Below are 16,202 nucleotides of genomic sequence, written 5' to 3'. Positions count from 1 at the left end.
ACAAAATTGGAAACAATCTACATAGGGGATTCAGGACAGCAGGCAGGGTTAAGAGCACAGATTCCCAAGCCAGACTGGATGCAAATCCCGGCTCAACCAGTTGTTATGTAGCCTTGGGAAAGTCACTTAAGGTCTCTGTGCCTCAGTTTTCTCATCTGTATGATGGTGATAATAATGCCTATTTCATAGAGTTAGTTTGAGGCTTAAATGGGATGATATACATAAAAAATACTTAGAATAGTGTTTAACATAATTAGCTATTATTATTACTATACAGCCAATAAGAATAAAGTTCATGGGCTGGGGAGGGGAGTTGTTTAATGGATACAGAGCTTCAGTTTTCCAAGATAAGAAAGTTCTGGAGATCTTTTTCACAACAGTGTGACTTTACTTAGCATTTTGGAACTATACACTTAAAAACGGTTAAGAAGGTTTTAAAAAAAAAGTTAATGAAGTGATTGTAATAAAAAGGACAATCATGTGTTATACTCCTGAGTTAGAAAAGGATACAAATTTACCCACTGTATGAACAAAACTATGTGGAAAAACTCAAAGAAAAATACTGAGTTTCCCCTTCCCCCTTTTTTTTTTTCCGTATACATATATATTGCAAAATGATTACCACAATAAGGTTAGTTAACACATCCATTATCTCACAAAGTAACCATTTTTTGTGTCTAGTGAGAAAATTTAAGATCCACTCTCTTAGCAAATTTCAAGTATGCAATATTGTTAACTGTAATCACCATGCTGTACATTAATCCGCTTCCCTCTTTAGTTCTTGGCCACCACTTTAGTTCTTGACCTTTTCCACCTCAATCCCCCAGGGTCCCAGAGACCTTTACTTCACCCCTGTTGTCAAAGATGAAAAAGGTCAATATTGAAAAGACAATAATAACCCCTCAAAGCGAAGCTGTAATGAACTAATACAGAGGAACAAAAAGGAGCTAAAGTTTACTCATTCAAATCAGCATTTTGGGCGTGTCCACAGGCCTGACGCTTATTCTATAGTATGTATGGATTCTTCATTAAACAGACGAAGATCTCTTTAACAAACCCTACTGCAGTACTAGAAAGAAAACTATTTTTTTCTCTGCTCTGTATTTTAGAGTTTAATGAAAAAATCAAACCTTTAATAATAATAAACCTTTAATAATTTAACTGCAGTCAAAGCATCGCTGTACTGCCATATTTTAGTTGGAGGCTTTGGAGGGCCAGCCTGCCTTGGTTTGTAAGGAAGGGGCCGTGCTGGGTGATCTTGGTTTTCACGAGCGCCGGATTTCCCGAGGTCGCCCCGGAGCACCGAAGGAGAGGTCGGGGTAGGACCCTGGCGGGGCGGGGTCGCCCTCGGGACTACAACACGGCCAGGCCCCCACTTATGCTGTTTCCTAGGTCGGGTGAGGGCGGCAGGGATGGGAGGAGTGGCTATCTGTCATTACGCTTCTGCGATAAAAACATTCCAAAAAGTAGACAAATAAAGATTAAAAAAGAAATTAATGGGAGAAAGAAAAGCACTTTTCTTTTTTAAAGAGTGAAAAATCTACTGTGCCAGCTTGGTTCCACTGGGGCTCGAACCCAGGACCTTCTGCGTGTAAAGCAGACGTGATAACCACTACACTATGGAACCCCCTCACAAACCTCTTTTATCATTACTTTATTCATAGTGTCACATGAGAACCGGCTCCTCGGCTGAAACCCCGCCCATCCGCCGTAACTCCACCCCCGCCGTGGCCCCGCGCCGCCAAGCGAGATTTGGTGTTCGCGGCCAGGTGGCGGGCTCCGGCTCCAGCTCCGGCGTCTGGGCCGCTCGTCCTCCGTCCCCGCCGGACTCGTCGCCCCTGCGACCACGGGGAGGCCGGGGCGAGGGGTTACCCTCCTGGCCAGAGCGCCGCCCCACTAGTCACCCTTCCCCAAACTTTCGCGCAGCCCGGGCGTCGGCGAGGTCGGCCCGGTGGGCGGAAGGGGACAGTGCCCGGGGCGCGGCCCCTTTTGGCAGCTCCCCTCTGCCTGTGAGGGACCCGCACTTCCCCACTTTGCCCACAGGCACACTGAGCCGCTTCCGGCAGCATTGGAAGCCTTGAGTCCGGAGCAGGGCGCACAGGAGCACCACAAGGAGCCGAAGATTCAGGCAGCGCGGGGCTGTGGGGGGAGGGCTGGGGGCTCATTTTTATATTGGCCTTTATTTTGCCAGGGTTGGAAAAGGCAGCTGGTCAGTCTGCCTCTTCCCCGAGGATACAGGCTCTTAATGCTCCCCTGACCTTTTCCACAACATTCTCCCCCTTCCGAAGCCCCAGAGGGGCTAAACATTACAGGGCTTTTGTTTGATCTTATTTGTCTCGGGTAGGGGAGGGGTCAGGAGGCCGGTATAAACAGGCCGTCTCTGGCTGGCGCGGGGAGGGGCAAGCAGGACCGGCCACAAGACTTGAGGGGCCCAATGCAAAATGAAAATATCAGGTTCCTTGATCATAAGTTATTGACAATTCCACAACCATGACAGCAGAGCATTAAACGCAGCGCGGGCCCGTGAGAGTGCAGCCCATGAGCCTGCCCCTGTGCTTCCAGGACTGTGGTCCCGATAAGGTGCTGGGACCCTCCATTACGAAGGGCGCCTGTATGGTATCGTTTCTTGGTTTCCATTGTCGGTGCCGTTTGCCCTCCCCAGTGCTTCTGGATGGATCTTCGTCACCAACCTGGGATTGCTCGCCATCCTCAAGCTTGAAAACTCACTTGAAACCATTTGGGTGGCGGGGGTGGGGCGGCTCTTTCAGTGGTGAGTTGGAGTGGCTGAAGGCTGCGACTGTCCTTTTCCCAGGCGTCTGACTTTGAGGCTGGCAGAATGATGGAGAAGTGATACTGATTGTATGAAAGCAGCCCCTTCAGCCAACTCCTGTCTTCCTGGGAAGGCCCCTGGGAGAAACAGGTGGGTGGAAGGTGCACTGATCTGGGGGTGGTGGTCTGGATTCTAGCGCTGCCTTGGCTACTCACTAGCTGTGTACTCTTGAACATCAGTTCACTTTCCAAGCCTCTGTATCCCCCTTTGTGAAATGCATGGGCTGGACTAGACACCCCCTTTCCCCTCTGGGTCTAAATGTTATCTCTACTTTCCAGGTTGGGAAAATGGAGGCACTTACCTGCCATGTAAATTTTTCCACAGAAATAGTTAGAGGCAGGCTGGCTTAGGTTCTTTAGCACCAGGTTTCCTATATCCTAGTTAGCTCCCTGTAATGTTCATCATGGACCCCTTCCAGAATGCCTTTTTGTTGATACGTTTCGAGAGGCCTCTTGAGCACTTGACGCTTAGGTTGTGAGCCATGAGATGACCATGAGTGGACAGCCACTAGCCAGAGGATGAATTCATGAAAACTCCCATGTTTCCTGCTAGCCAGTGAGCCATAATGACTCCTATGATGCCCAGTAATCAGTATATTTAACCCATTGCCAAACCCTTGTCAGTTCAAAACAAGGCTGTCAAGAATTGGGCCTAAAATTACACTCACTGGTCGTGTTTTGGTTTGTCTCTAGGGAATACTTTGCCCTTCCTCGAGCTTTCTATCTGCCCTTGCTATAAGGGTGGGTTCGCCACGTGCAAGCTTTGGCCAGGTTCCCACACAAAGAAAAGAGGCTGGTACACCTCTGATGCACGCAACACAGGATTCTGCCTTTAGCAAAAAGGAGGGAGACTTTTGTTCCACTCCTCTGCTGCCTTCAAGGTGTATTCACAATCTCTGTTGCTAGTAAAGTGCAATATGGTTTACAAAGCACTTTCACATACATTCCTATGAGGTAGCCATGGTAAGTATTACTATCTCCATTTTTCAGCTGAAGAAGTTGAAGCCGAAGAGTTCGAATGCCTTGCCGAGACCATTCTGCTGGTGAGTGGCAGGGCTGGGTTCATACTCAGTTTTCTGATATCTAAGTGATTTGGGGAGGCCTGTGTTCATAGAGGCTACATGTTGTTCCCATAAGAGTGCCGTTGGTCTCCTGTAATGTTTTGTATGCATGCAAGTGAGGAAGTGGATACCTTTCTTGTCTTTTGTAATTTTTAAATGAAATCCCTAAAAGCCAGAACTAAGAGCCTGTCGTAAACCGCTGTTGATGACCTTCACCTTGATACCACCAGCGTCATGGCTAGTGCTGCAGCTGGCCACAGTTTCCCCTGGCACTTTAGTCTGTTCAGTCAGGTTTGTGAGGCCTGTCACCCCCGGGTCTGCCCATAATCATCTGAACAAGTACCAGAGAAATAAACAAACTAGCAAATAAAGAGTAGAAGTCACTTCAAACTTTTTGAGTCCTCTGATTTCTCAGGTGTTTAGTGTGGCTTCCTCAGCGTTTGGCTTCAATGATGGCTTCCTTCACTGATGGTTTGGCTTTCGTTAACCAAGGAAACATGGCCCCAAACACCGAGTTGACTTAGGAAGCTTCATTGACCTGATTTCATTTAGAAATGATTGTACTTTGTCTTTCAGTGTATATTCAAGTATTTACTAAGGAAAGTGAGTGGTTACCTTAGTATGGCAGAGTTCACCTTATTTTTCCCCTTTTACGGCTCATCAAAACATTTGAAGCTAGCCTGTTGGAATGGGTATTCGTTACTTTTTGCCCACCTACCTTTTCATAGTTAATTACATCCCTCAGTCTTCTTACCCACTTCAAGTTCTGTGGTCATTTTTATCACTCCTTTGCCTCTTTGTTGCTTGTACTTGTTGGCAAAAGCAGTCTGTTAAATCCAACTGTTTCCCCACTCCACCTCTGAATATGGCCCCAGGAGGAACCCACCTTCAGGCCTACTGGTTTCACATTAAATTCTTGAGTAAGTACCTCGAGTGTGTTCTTAATGCGGCCCAGAATCATGTCTACTTTCCCTGTCCATTCATTTTCCACCTTACCTAGAGGACAGGTTCATGTCTTCTCTCCCTAAACTTCCTGTACCTCCTGCCCCAACCTCACGTACAGCTGATGACCTTGCTTCCTTATTGCAATGAAAAAAAAAATGCAAGCAACCTGAAGAGGACTTCCACAGGTAAGCCCCTTGGTGGACTTTTCTATTCATTCTCACCACTCTGGTGACCTCATTTAATCTAATGGCTTTAAATATGGTCTGTAACCTAGATGAATTCCAAATTTATATCTCTAGACCAGACTTTTCTCCCAAACTCCAAATCTACCTACTATACATGTCCATTTAAATGTCTAATAGGTATCTCAATCCTATTCTGTCTGTGTCTAAACTCCCGATCTCCACCCCCTCTCCTTTCTCAGTCTTCCTTGTCTCAGATAAGGGCAACCTCATCTTTCCAGTTATTTAGGCCTAAAACGTAGAAAAAAATGGAAGAAATCATACTTGATTCTTTTTTTCCCCTCACGCTTCAAATCTAATCTCACCTGCGAATCCTATTGGCTACACCTTCAAGATCTATCTAGAATCTAATCACTTTCTACCATCTGCCCTGCTACCATACTAATCAAAGCCACCATCACTTTTTGTCTGGATCATTGCCGAGAACCTCATATTCTGGCCTCCTGGCTTCTGCCGTTTTCTCCCTACAGACTATTCTCCACACAGTAGCCAGAGTGATCTTTTTAAGACCTAAGTTAGATCATGTCACTTCTGCTCAAAACCCTTCAATAGCTCCCCACCTTAACTAGAAAGAAAGCCAGAGCCTTACAGTGGCTTGCAAGGCCCTACATGATCTGATCTTCCACTTATTACCTCTCTGATCATATATCCTATTACATTGCCTTTACAAGACCACACTTGCCTGCTTGCTGTTCTTCAAACACAGTAGGACTCTTCTGCCTCAGGGCCTTTGCACCCGCTGTTCTCGCAGCCTTTACTGCTCTTTCCCTAGGTCGCCCCATTGCTTGCTGTCTCATCTTGCTCAGGTATTTGCCCAGATATCTTCTCAGTGCGGCCTTTCCTGACTGCCCTATTTAAAAATTGCTATTTTCCTTTCCCCTTCACCCTGGAAACTCAGTATCCCCCTTTCCTGCTTTATTTTTCTCTACAGTGCTTATCACTATCTAATTTTCTAGATATTTACTTATTTCTAGATATTGTCTGTCCCCTATCGTTCTCAACTAGAATGAAAGTTCCATGAGGCATGGATTTGGTTTTGTTCATTGCTGTATTCCACAGAACCTAAGTAGCGCCTAGTACATAGTAACCGCTCAATGAATATGTCTTGTATGGATCTGTTCAGGGTTGGGGAATGACTCACGCCAGGTCAGTCCCAATCAAAGCTAATCCTGGGCCTTTTGTGTGAATTCCTGAGAAGAGACATTTCCGTGTTCGCCCTGGACTCAACGTGAGCTAATCCAGAGGCTGGAGAGGCTGGAGGTTCTGCTGCCATCTGATTATTACATTGTATCAGACGGGGCTCTGAGTTGCCTACAGCAGAAACTTCTTGCCCAAAATATTTACTGCTCTTCCCTACATGGGAGTAGTTTTTTAAATAAATTTATTTATTTTATTTATTTATTATTTTTGGCTGTGTTGGGTCTTCGTTGCAGCACATGAGCTTTCTCTAGTTGCAGCGAGCAGGGGCTACTCTTTGTTGCAGTGCGCGGGCTTCTCATTGCGGTGGCCTCTCTCGTTGCAGAGCACAGGCTCTAGGTGTGCGGGCTTCAGTAGTTGTGGTGCGCAGGCTCTAGAGCACAGGCTCAGTAGTTGTGGCTCACGGGCTCTAGAGCACAGGCTCAGTAGTTGTGGCACACGGGCTTAGTTGCTCCGCAGCATGTGGGATCTTCCTGGGCCAGGGCTCGAACCCGTGTCCTCTGCATTGGCAGACGGATTCTTAACCACTGCGCCACCAGGGAAGCCCCCCACATGGGATTTTTACACAGTTGCCCCACTGATAGTCTTGACCGAGTGACTGACTTTTGCCAGTTGGGTGTGTGGGCAGAGGCGATGTGCCTCCCTTCCAAGCACAGGTGTGAAGAGCCAGCTTGTAGGGTGCTGCTTTGATGTTTCCCCTTTGTTATGAGCACAGCAGTGCCCCAGAGAGAGGTTGGCCTGAGTCTTACAGGGAAGACCGCATGTCACAGAACTGCAGCCAACCTGTGCAGGAACAGGAGTGAAAAATAAACCTTGATAAGTGTAAACTAAGATTTGGGGTATAACATCACCTAAGCTGATTCAACACTCCTACTAGTTTAAGAAGGAAATGAATTTATCAAAGGATATACAGTGGCCCACAGGCTCTCTGAGAAGGCTTTGGAGATTCCAAAGCCAGGAATAATGTCTAAATCTCACTGCGGGGCTGCACCATCAAAGATGCCTGCCCACTGCTGCCCCTTCTGAATACAGGGTTAGCAATGCAAGCCAGTGATGGGGCCCAGAGTCTCTATCACTGCTGTATCTGCAAACTGGACCCTTCTGCCACTAACTTTGGGAGACGATGGCTTTCATAACCCCTTGACTCCTTGTGTTGCCCTTTTCTAAATTTAGGTCTCTGGCAGAGCCTAGGTCACATACCTGTGCTCCTGCTACGAGAGAGGCTGGAAAAGCAAATTTCTTGTTTCTCCTTCGAGGACTCAGATGTGGGGAATTACCAAAACATAGGGAGGATGTTGAGAAGATAGTGTGGGTGACCACAAAGTCTGAAAGACATCGGCTGCCTGCCTGAAGCCCGAGAATGGAGCCAACAGCCAGGGATTAGAGCTGAGAAACAGCGACCAGGTGCTATCATTTAAGGCCTCGACCAAGTCAGACCTTAAGTATACTTGTTGACTCTTCAGCTATTTGAAGGGTGCATTTCCAGTTTTGCTTAGGCCAGTGGGAGTCGGGTTTATTGACTCTTGCAACTGAAGGAGTCCTGATGGTTCATGTCTAAAATGTTGGGCATCACCGCAATGGCTGGCAGTGCTTCCCTGGCTCAGACACTGGGAAGTTTTGTTCCCCTCAGTTCCCAGGAAATGCAGAAAGAGGCTGGTGGTCATGGGAATCGCTGCTTTGGCAGGTCAGGGCTTTGGTTTTCCGGCGTCCTGGGTAGCCATCAGTTCTCAGATGCAGCAGGGCACTTGTTCCCACGTATTACAGTAACCAGGACGGTTGAGGTTACACAGTGGGCAACACATCTGTGGCAGATACTGCTAGTTGCTTTTTCAATATCCATTCTTCTTTTTGTCAGTAATAAAAATAAGAAGAATAGGGCTTCCCTGGTGGCGCAGTGGTTGGGGGGTCCGCCTGCCGATGCAGGGGATGCAGGTTCGTGCCCCGGTCCGGGAGGATCCCACATGCCGCGGAGCGGCTGGGCCCGTGGGCCGTGAATGCTGGGCCTGCGCGTCCGGAGCCTGTGCTCCACAGCGGGAGAGGCCGCAGCAGTGAGAGGCCTGCAGCAAAAAAAAAAAAAAAACAAAAAAGAAGAATAAACATTTGTATAATGCTTGCTATGTATTAGAGACTATTCAAACTCTTTACTCATATTAACTCATTTAATCCTCACAAGAACCCTGTGAGAAAGGTATTGTTACTATGCTTAGTTTACAGATGAGAAAACCAAAGCACAGAATAATTAGGTAACTAAGTCACACAGATAGTAAATAAAGGAGTGGGGTTTTAACACCCAGGCCATCTGGCTCTATAGGCTGTATTTAACCTCTACACTGCACTGCCTGATTTTGTTTGACTCAGCAATGTGTCCAGCTAAAACAGTTTGATTTCCCAGGTTTGCTTACAGCTAGAAGCGACTGTGTGACACAGTTCTAGCCAATGACTTGTATGGAAGTAGTTGGGTTTACAAAACCATTTCTTTAAAAGGAGGTAGACTCAGCTGGTATGCCCCATTTTGCCCTTAGCTTCACTTTCTCCTCAGAATGCAAATGTGATGCTGGAGGGAGAGCAGCCATTTTGTGACCATGAGTTGACAGTTATGAAGAAGAAAGCTACATTGCTCAGCAGAAAGAAGGAAGTAACCTGGGTCCCAGCCCCAAATTTACTACTTCCAGACTCCTGGTTATATGTGAAAAGTAAAATCCCTAATCTTTTTTTTTTTTTTTTTTTTTTGCGGTACGCGGGCCTCTCACTGTTGTGGCCTCTCCCGTTGCGGAGCGCAGGCTCCGGACGCGCAGGCTCAGCGGCCATGGCTCATGGGCCCAGCCGCTCCGTGGCATGTGGGATCTTCCCGGACCGGGGCACGAACCCGTGTCCCCTGCATCGGCAGGCAGACTCTCAACCACTGCGCCACCAGGGAAGCCCCAAATCCCTAATCTTTAATGCTACTGTTTAGTGGGCGTTTCAGTTATATGAGGGAAAATACAATCACTACTGATTCAGTATTTCCACATTTCTCTCCTATACCATTTTGACAATGTCTTTAATCTGCCCACCAGCTACTGAGGGACTGCTCCTCAGTGTCCCAGTCCCTTGATTGAAGTTGTTTATTGTCACATACCTGCAGTATGTCTAGGAGCCCAGTGTTTGGTAGGGTGGGAATTTTTTGTTTTGTTTTTTTAAGTGTATGACATGGCCCCATCTCAAGGAGTTTGAAGAACATTAATTAACCCAAAGGACTGATTTATTCCAAGATATTAATGGATGATAATGGCTTGATGTGGTTTTTCCTAACTTTGGATGTTACTGAATTTTAATTAGACCCTGTCTCTTCTTTCTTGAAGAAGAAACTCAAAAGAGAAGGCAGAGGGGCAGGGTGATATGCAAAAGCCTGTCTAAAAGGAAAGATGGCCTCATGTAGTATTCCCCTCAACACCAGCTATAAATAATCTACAAAATCACCTGCAATCACATTCAATGAGCTTAGATTTGATAGCCGCTCGAGAGAAACAGATTAGCTGAAAATACTTTGTCTCCCCCTCCCTTATTTATATGACTTGAGATGCCTCCAGTTTCTAAAGTCACTCCCCTGGGACTATGTAATTGAGCACAGAACAATTTGGCTCCTCCCCACTCCTACAGAACCCCACTTAAAAGGAAATGCCTGATAGCGGCATCCAGCCAATGCTAATTGGTGACGGAAATGAAATTTCACTCTACTTCCACCAAACTTACTGTCTTTAGATTTAAGTGGATTCAGCTGTGCACACAATGGGACTTGCCTCTAAGCTTTCCTCGTAGTCTGATGGGAAGATTTCAAGAGTGGTGGTGGTGTTAAAGAAAGATCATCTTATGTGTTTGTATTAGTGATTTTAAGTGTTTGTGATTTTTTTGGATACAGTTAGGGTATAGTCTGAAGGCTATATATAATAATAAAACCAAAACCAATTAATAGGTTGTTTAACTCAGTTAGAGGCTGTCTGCAGGCTAGCAGCTTTCCTTTGCTAAATCCTGTTAAAATGCAGTGGGTTCTATTTTGTGCAGAATGAGCAGGCTGCCATGACAACTGTCTGTGAATATTATTTCAATATTAGTCATAGGTTTCCAGTGTCTGCCTCCGGGTCCAACGTTCATTCTAAAACCCAGATGCACATCTGTTCTTAAAGGAGCTCTCCTGGACGTGTTTACAAAAAACAAAAACAAAACAGTTTCAGCCGGCTGGGGTTTTTTTCTTTTGGAAGAGAAATTTGAATGAATTCACACAATTGCAAGTGGTAGATTTTATGGCTGTTTCTTTTCTTTGGGAAAGGCAATTTGGATATGAATTTTTTATTGTACTTGACTGTAGATTTGATTAAATAGAATAGGAGCCCGGAGATTACTCATATTGCCTGTCTTTAGTTACATGCCCACCTGAACACTCCCTTTTGCCAGGAGAAGAGGATGTGCGAGCTGCCTAGGCCTGTGTTATGTGCCCAGCCCTGGGCAGTCACTGTTGCTTGGGAAGTGCGCTCATGCTGATTGAATTAAGCCAGTGAAGTCTCACACTTAGAGTGGAGGGTGGTGTCAATCCCATGCAAACCACAGGGCTTAGAATAGGGAGAGGGTTGATCTCATAAAGGAAAATTGGGGTACTATTGCAAGGGATGGAGGGGAATACTTGTCGGCCACCTGGTTAGGCAACAAAATGCTGGGCAAATAATAACATTTACTGAATACTAACTGTAAGCCAGGCATCACTCAAACTGCTTTACGACTGTATTGCTTAGAGAATGTTTGGCTGCGTGTGATGAGGTAACTGATGAAATAACAGGGACTTAACACAGAGGGGTTGGCTTTTATCTCATGTGATATGAAGTTAGGAAAGAAGCAGCTTCACATCATCATGTGTGTCCCAGGCTCAGCCTTCAGTCTTTCTGCAGTATCATTCTCAGCATGAGCCTCTCTTCCTAATGCACTCAAGAGGGCTGCTCCTCCTCCAGGCATTATGTCATGGTTCCAGGCACAGTGGGGGAAGGGCAAAAAGGAAAGGGCTCATGACAGCTGAGTCTTGTCTTTTTTGTCAGAAAAATGGCTTTTCTGGGAGCCTCAGCCAGTAGATTTCAGCTTATATCGTATTGGCCAGAACAGAGTCACATGACCACCCCTAACTGCAAGGGATCCTAGCAAATCAGGTTTTGGTGGCTGAGTCCATTACCACCTAGAATAAAATTGGGACTTTATTGGTAAGGAAGAAAGGAGAATAGATACTGGCTAGGCAACTAGCAGTGGCTGCCACAATATGTATGAACCCATTTATTCCTTACATCAACGCAGTGTGGGTGGTGCTATTACTATCCTGGTTTTTAAGAAACAGGCACAGAGAGGTCATGTAATTTTCCCAAGCTCACACACAGCTGCTAAGTGGTGGAGCTAGATCTGACTCTGGAACCGAATTCTCTGATGCTCCCAGACACATCCCGACCCACCGGGCAGACCACATTTCTTCTCCAGGATGTGTAACCACTCAGGAAATGTAGGCCTCTCCTAGAAATGGTAGCTAATATCTGTTTAGCACTTTATAGTTTATGAAGAATTTTCCACTTAGATTATTCCATTTAAATATTATTATCCCCATATTAAAAATGAGAAGACTGAGGCCCAGAGAAGTAATAAAAGTTACCTAAGGTGCCCAGCTTGTAAGTGGCAGAGCTGATGTTTCCTCAAAATTACAAGAACTTACTCCTGGTCCCCTTTCCTAATCTATTCTTCCACGCACAGAGACTTCATTTTTTTTTTTTTTAATAACTAAACTTGCAATGTCCCTTATCAATTAATTAATTTATTTTTGCTGTGTTGGGTCTTCATTTCTGTGCGAGGGCTTTCTCTAGTTGTGGCAAGCGGAGGCCACTCTTCATCGCGGTGCACGGGCCTCTCACTATCGCGGCCTCTCCCATTGCGGAGCACAGTCTCCAGACGCGCAGGCTCAGTAGTTGTGGCTCACGGGCCTAGTTGCTCCACGGCATGTGGGATCCTCCCAGACCAGGGCTCGAACCCATGTCCCCTGCATTAGCAGGCAGACTCTCAACCACTGCGCCAGCAGGGAAGCCCGAGACTTCATTTTTTATTTTTAAAAATGACAGTAGTTTGCTCCAGACCCTATATTAACTTCACAACCTTCTCAGGAAAAACAGTGCAGAGAAATCTTGGATCTCTCACCAACTGGTTTTCCTAATGTCCTTTTCATGTAGCCATACCAACAGGATCATGGCGTATCAGCAGGAATTGTGTTTAGTAGTGAGAAACAGAGACCTAAGCGGGGAGGTTATTCTTATCTCATGTAATGTAAAATCCAGAGCTTCATTCAAAATGTGAGAGTATTCATTACAAATAGCTCTTATCTACCTGTTAAAGTAAGAGTCATTAAACATATAGGAATTGCCTGTCCTTAGTTGCATCAGGTTAATTTGTATTACATTTCTTTAAAACCACTTTGTAAATCAAACTTATTACAAAATAAGAATAACAGTCCACCTCACTGGGGTAAATTAGTGAAGTTTTAGTACATTACTGATACCTCAGTTTGCTTATAATTGTTATTTCTCTCATTCTTTCCAAATATTTGAAATCTTTAGCTTATGGCATTGTTTGATTTATACATCACAACATTCTCTTGTTCTGGTGATACTACTGAACTGACCGTAAAAATCACAAAAGCATTGTAGAATATAGTTTGACTTTAAAAGTCATGAAAGAGTGGGTTGAAAAAGAAACAGAGATGTAAACAAGTATCATACTGTGTTATGAGGCAGTGCTTCTCAAAGTATGCTTTACCATCACTTGGGAATTAATTAGAAATACAGATTCATGAGCCCTACTCCAGACCTACTGAATGAGAACCTCTAGGGGCTGGGCCCAGGAATCTGTGTTTTAACAGGATCCCCAGGTTATCTATAAGCACATCAGAGTTTGAGAAGCACTGTTTTAGAGAGTTTTATGTAAATGACACTCACAGATTGTGCCCTCTTTGGGATATTGGTGAAGATACTAACTTCAGCTTTAGTAAACTGAGACCTATATTAAACCCTAGATTCTCCTTTGAAAGTCCCCAAATCATAGAGTCCAGTTATGTACTCCAGGTCACTGAACCTTAATTCAAGTGTATGCTTGACTCCATTCCCCTATCAGCACTTTCAACTAAGTAATCAGTATTTGTCTTTCCAATGTCAGTTTAAAGATCGACTTCAGGGACTTCCCTGGCGGTCCAGTGGTTAAGACTCCACGCTCCCAATGCAAGAGACATGGGTTCGATCCCTGGTCGGGGAACTAAGATCCCACCTGCCATGCTGTGTGGCCAAATAAAATAAAATTTTTAAAGAAAATATTATCTTCAGAAGCCTTTGCTTGACCTCCTGACTCAGTCTTATAATACATGTACTTCTCCTTTGCAATTTCACATTTATTTTTATGATTATTTGATTAATGTTTACTTCCCCCACAAGGCTATAAACTTCATGAGGGAAGGGACCAACCTTGTCAGTTCGGTTGGTAGTATATCCCCAGGGTCTAGAACAGTGCCTTGCACACAATAGATGCTCAACAAATATTTGTTGAATGAATGTATGAATAAAACCAAGACAAGAATAAGTTTTTGTTTTGTTTCGTTTTTGGCCGCGCCTCTGCAGCTTGTGGAATCTTAGTTCCCCAACCAGGGATCGAACCCAGGCCCATGGAAGTGAAAGTGCCGAGTCTTACCACTGGACCGCCAGGGAATTCCCAAGAATAAGTGTTCTTAAACTAAAAACCTTTCCACAGTCTTCACCATAAACTCTTAGTCATCTGAGGTAGTACTAACAAGTGTTTTGAAAAGAAAGCCATGGATCTTTCCTCGGCCTTGCTTTACGTAATAGTGTCAGCATTCGTCTAAGAAACCAACTGTTGTTGTCTGTGTTCATAAAAACAAAAATGGTTGAAAGGGAGGCAACGGTTGGCAAAAAGAAAGCTTGAAGAACCTGGAACCTGCCTTCCCAGTAAGCAGGAAGTGGTTCTCTCATCCAGGTTGTGTTGTTCACATTCTGTTGGCAGGTACTGTCTTACCTGCCTCCATCATTGTGGGGTTGCCAAGGCAACCTGTTAAAGAATAATTCTAGAATCTACCTCTGGAAAATTCCAGATGAGCCTGAGGAATCCTCTTCAAGTAAATCTACAAGCGTGACGATGGACTGTGTCCTGAGCCTGCAAGTCAGGCTAAAAGATTCAGCAACCAGCGAAGTGAAAATCTAGGAGTCTGTTTTCCTTCAACCTGTGTGGAACTGGTAAAACTTAGAGGGAGGGATAAAAACTCTTAAAGCAGCAGATAAATTGAATGAAATCTGGGTAGACATGGCACTATATGTTTAAAAGTTAACCTTCCTCTGTCTAGTTGTTTGGTCAACTCTAGTAGAATTAATGTTCTGTGTATGGAGTTTGTCATACTTTAATATATATTGTATTGGAGCTATCTTTTAGAAGGGTATTTATTTGTTATTATTATTTTGGTCACACCGTGCAGCATGCGGGATCTTAGTTCCCCAACCAGGCATCAAACCTGTGCCTCCTGCATTGGGAGCGCAGAGTCTTAACCACTGGACCGCCAGGGAAATCCCTGGAGCTATCTTTATAGGGTGGAATTGGATCACCTTGATGTAATAGAAAGAGTACTGGCCACCAAGTTGTACAGCTATGATGTTGGGGAGGCTGCTGAACCTCTTTGGGCCTGGTTTCCTCTCCCATAAAATGAAGGGCCTTTCTGAACAAGTCCAGAGGACCAGAGTATCTTATCATATCACAGGCTCACCTGTTACAGAACTCTGGGCCAAGGCCCTCGTGATGATCTTGCAAGGGGACTCCGCTGTCTGTGCCTAGGTCAGTTTTGCCCAATTCGCAGTGCTTTGACATGAGAGGGGATTGCATAAATGTGTATTCTTTGTTTTACATTTGTCTTGGAATGACAGATTATAGCTCCTGCAGAAGGGAAAAAAAGAAGGAATTACATTGCTCTGCCATTGACTCATGCTAGATGTCAAACTGAGGCGCCTGCAAAACGCAAGCACATGCAAGCTAAACGAACAGATTGTGGCAATATTTAAAAATATCACAACTCTCTAAATAAGAAGCAGTTCTGATAAGCCTATTTGGAATTCATGCAAAACACCCATAAACTCTAAAAATCTGAATTGTACATTGCCAAGGTAAATTACTCTGTGCAGTAATTATAGATAAAGGCATATTGGATTATATGATAATATGTCTCCCTTGGTTTACAGATAACCCTCTCTCCTGGGCCTCTTCTTTGCTGGACTGTTGCTTTTTTAGTCTCCTTTGTTTGCTCCTTCCTCCTCATTCCCTTTAAATGTCTCTATTCCTCCGGGCTTCTGATTTTGCCCCTATAGCCTTGTGACTTTACAAGCTCTCCCAGCCTGTTTTATCTTCTCTAATCACTTTAGCTGTTATCGGTAACCTGATGACCTCTTTAATCAGAACCTGCAGACCTGATTTATTTTCTGGGCTCTGGGCTTTAAAAGGAGCTTCTACTGGCTATAGGACATTTTAACTCGTTATTTTTCTCCACCATAAACACGCCTGTCCCCCTTTGTGTCCTACCCCATACCCGGTAGCACTCTACCGCAATTAATGGCGTCACTGACTAGACCGTAAATGACGAGAGGGCAGGGACCATGTATCCATCATTGTACCCCCAGGGCCCAGTGCAGTGCCTGGAACCCCGTGAGCATTGTTGAAGAAGTGATGAATCCATCTGGTATTCCAAACTAGGAACCTTGGAATCATTCTGGATGCCTCTGTCCCCCTTGCTACCTATACCCAGTCTGGGACCTGTGGGACTTATTACCTAAAACACTTTCACATTAAAAAGAAAAAGGCTTTCACATTTGGCCCCTCATCTCCACTGCCA

The 16,202-nt window shown here is 45.0% G+C and overlaps 1 long non-coding RNA gene and 1 other non-coding gene across 2 annotated transcripts in view; one reads left to right on the top strand and one right to left on the bottom strand.

The window, feature by feature from the left end:
- Window positions 1-1,554: 1,554 nt before the first annotated feature.
- On the bottom strand, window positions 1,555-1,627 carry TRNAV-UAC (transfer RNA valine (anticodon UAC)). Its single transcript has one exon. It is a non-coding gene; the product is annotated as a tRNA-Val (tRNA).
- A 1,198-nt stretch (window positions 1,628-2,825) lies between these two features.
- Window positions 2,826-16,202, top strand: part of LOC132481808 (uncharacterized) — a 30,682-nt gene continuing 17,305 nt past the window's right edge. Inside the window, exons 1-2 of the long non-coding RNA XR_009530837.1 lie at window positions 2,826-2,920; window positions 3,820-3,872. This is a non-coding gene — a long non-coding RNA (uncharacterized LOC132481808). The remainder of the gene's footprint in view (window positions 2,921-3,819; window positions 3,873-16,202) is intronic.

The sequence above is a fragment of the Mesoplodon densirostris genome, chromosome X, assembly GCF_025265405.1.
Source record: "Mesoplodon densirostris isolate mMesDen1 chromosome X, mMesDen1 primary haplotype, whole genome shotgun sequence".
NCBI classification, from domain to species: Eukaryota; Metazoa; Chordata; class Mammalia; order Artiodactyla; family Ziphiidae; genus Mesoplodon; species Mesoplodon densirostris.
Note: the sequence above shows the minus strand (reverse complement) of the source record. Positions and strands in the feature narration are given on the sequence as shown.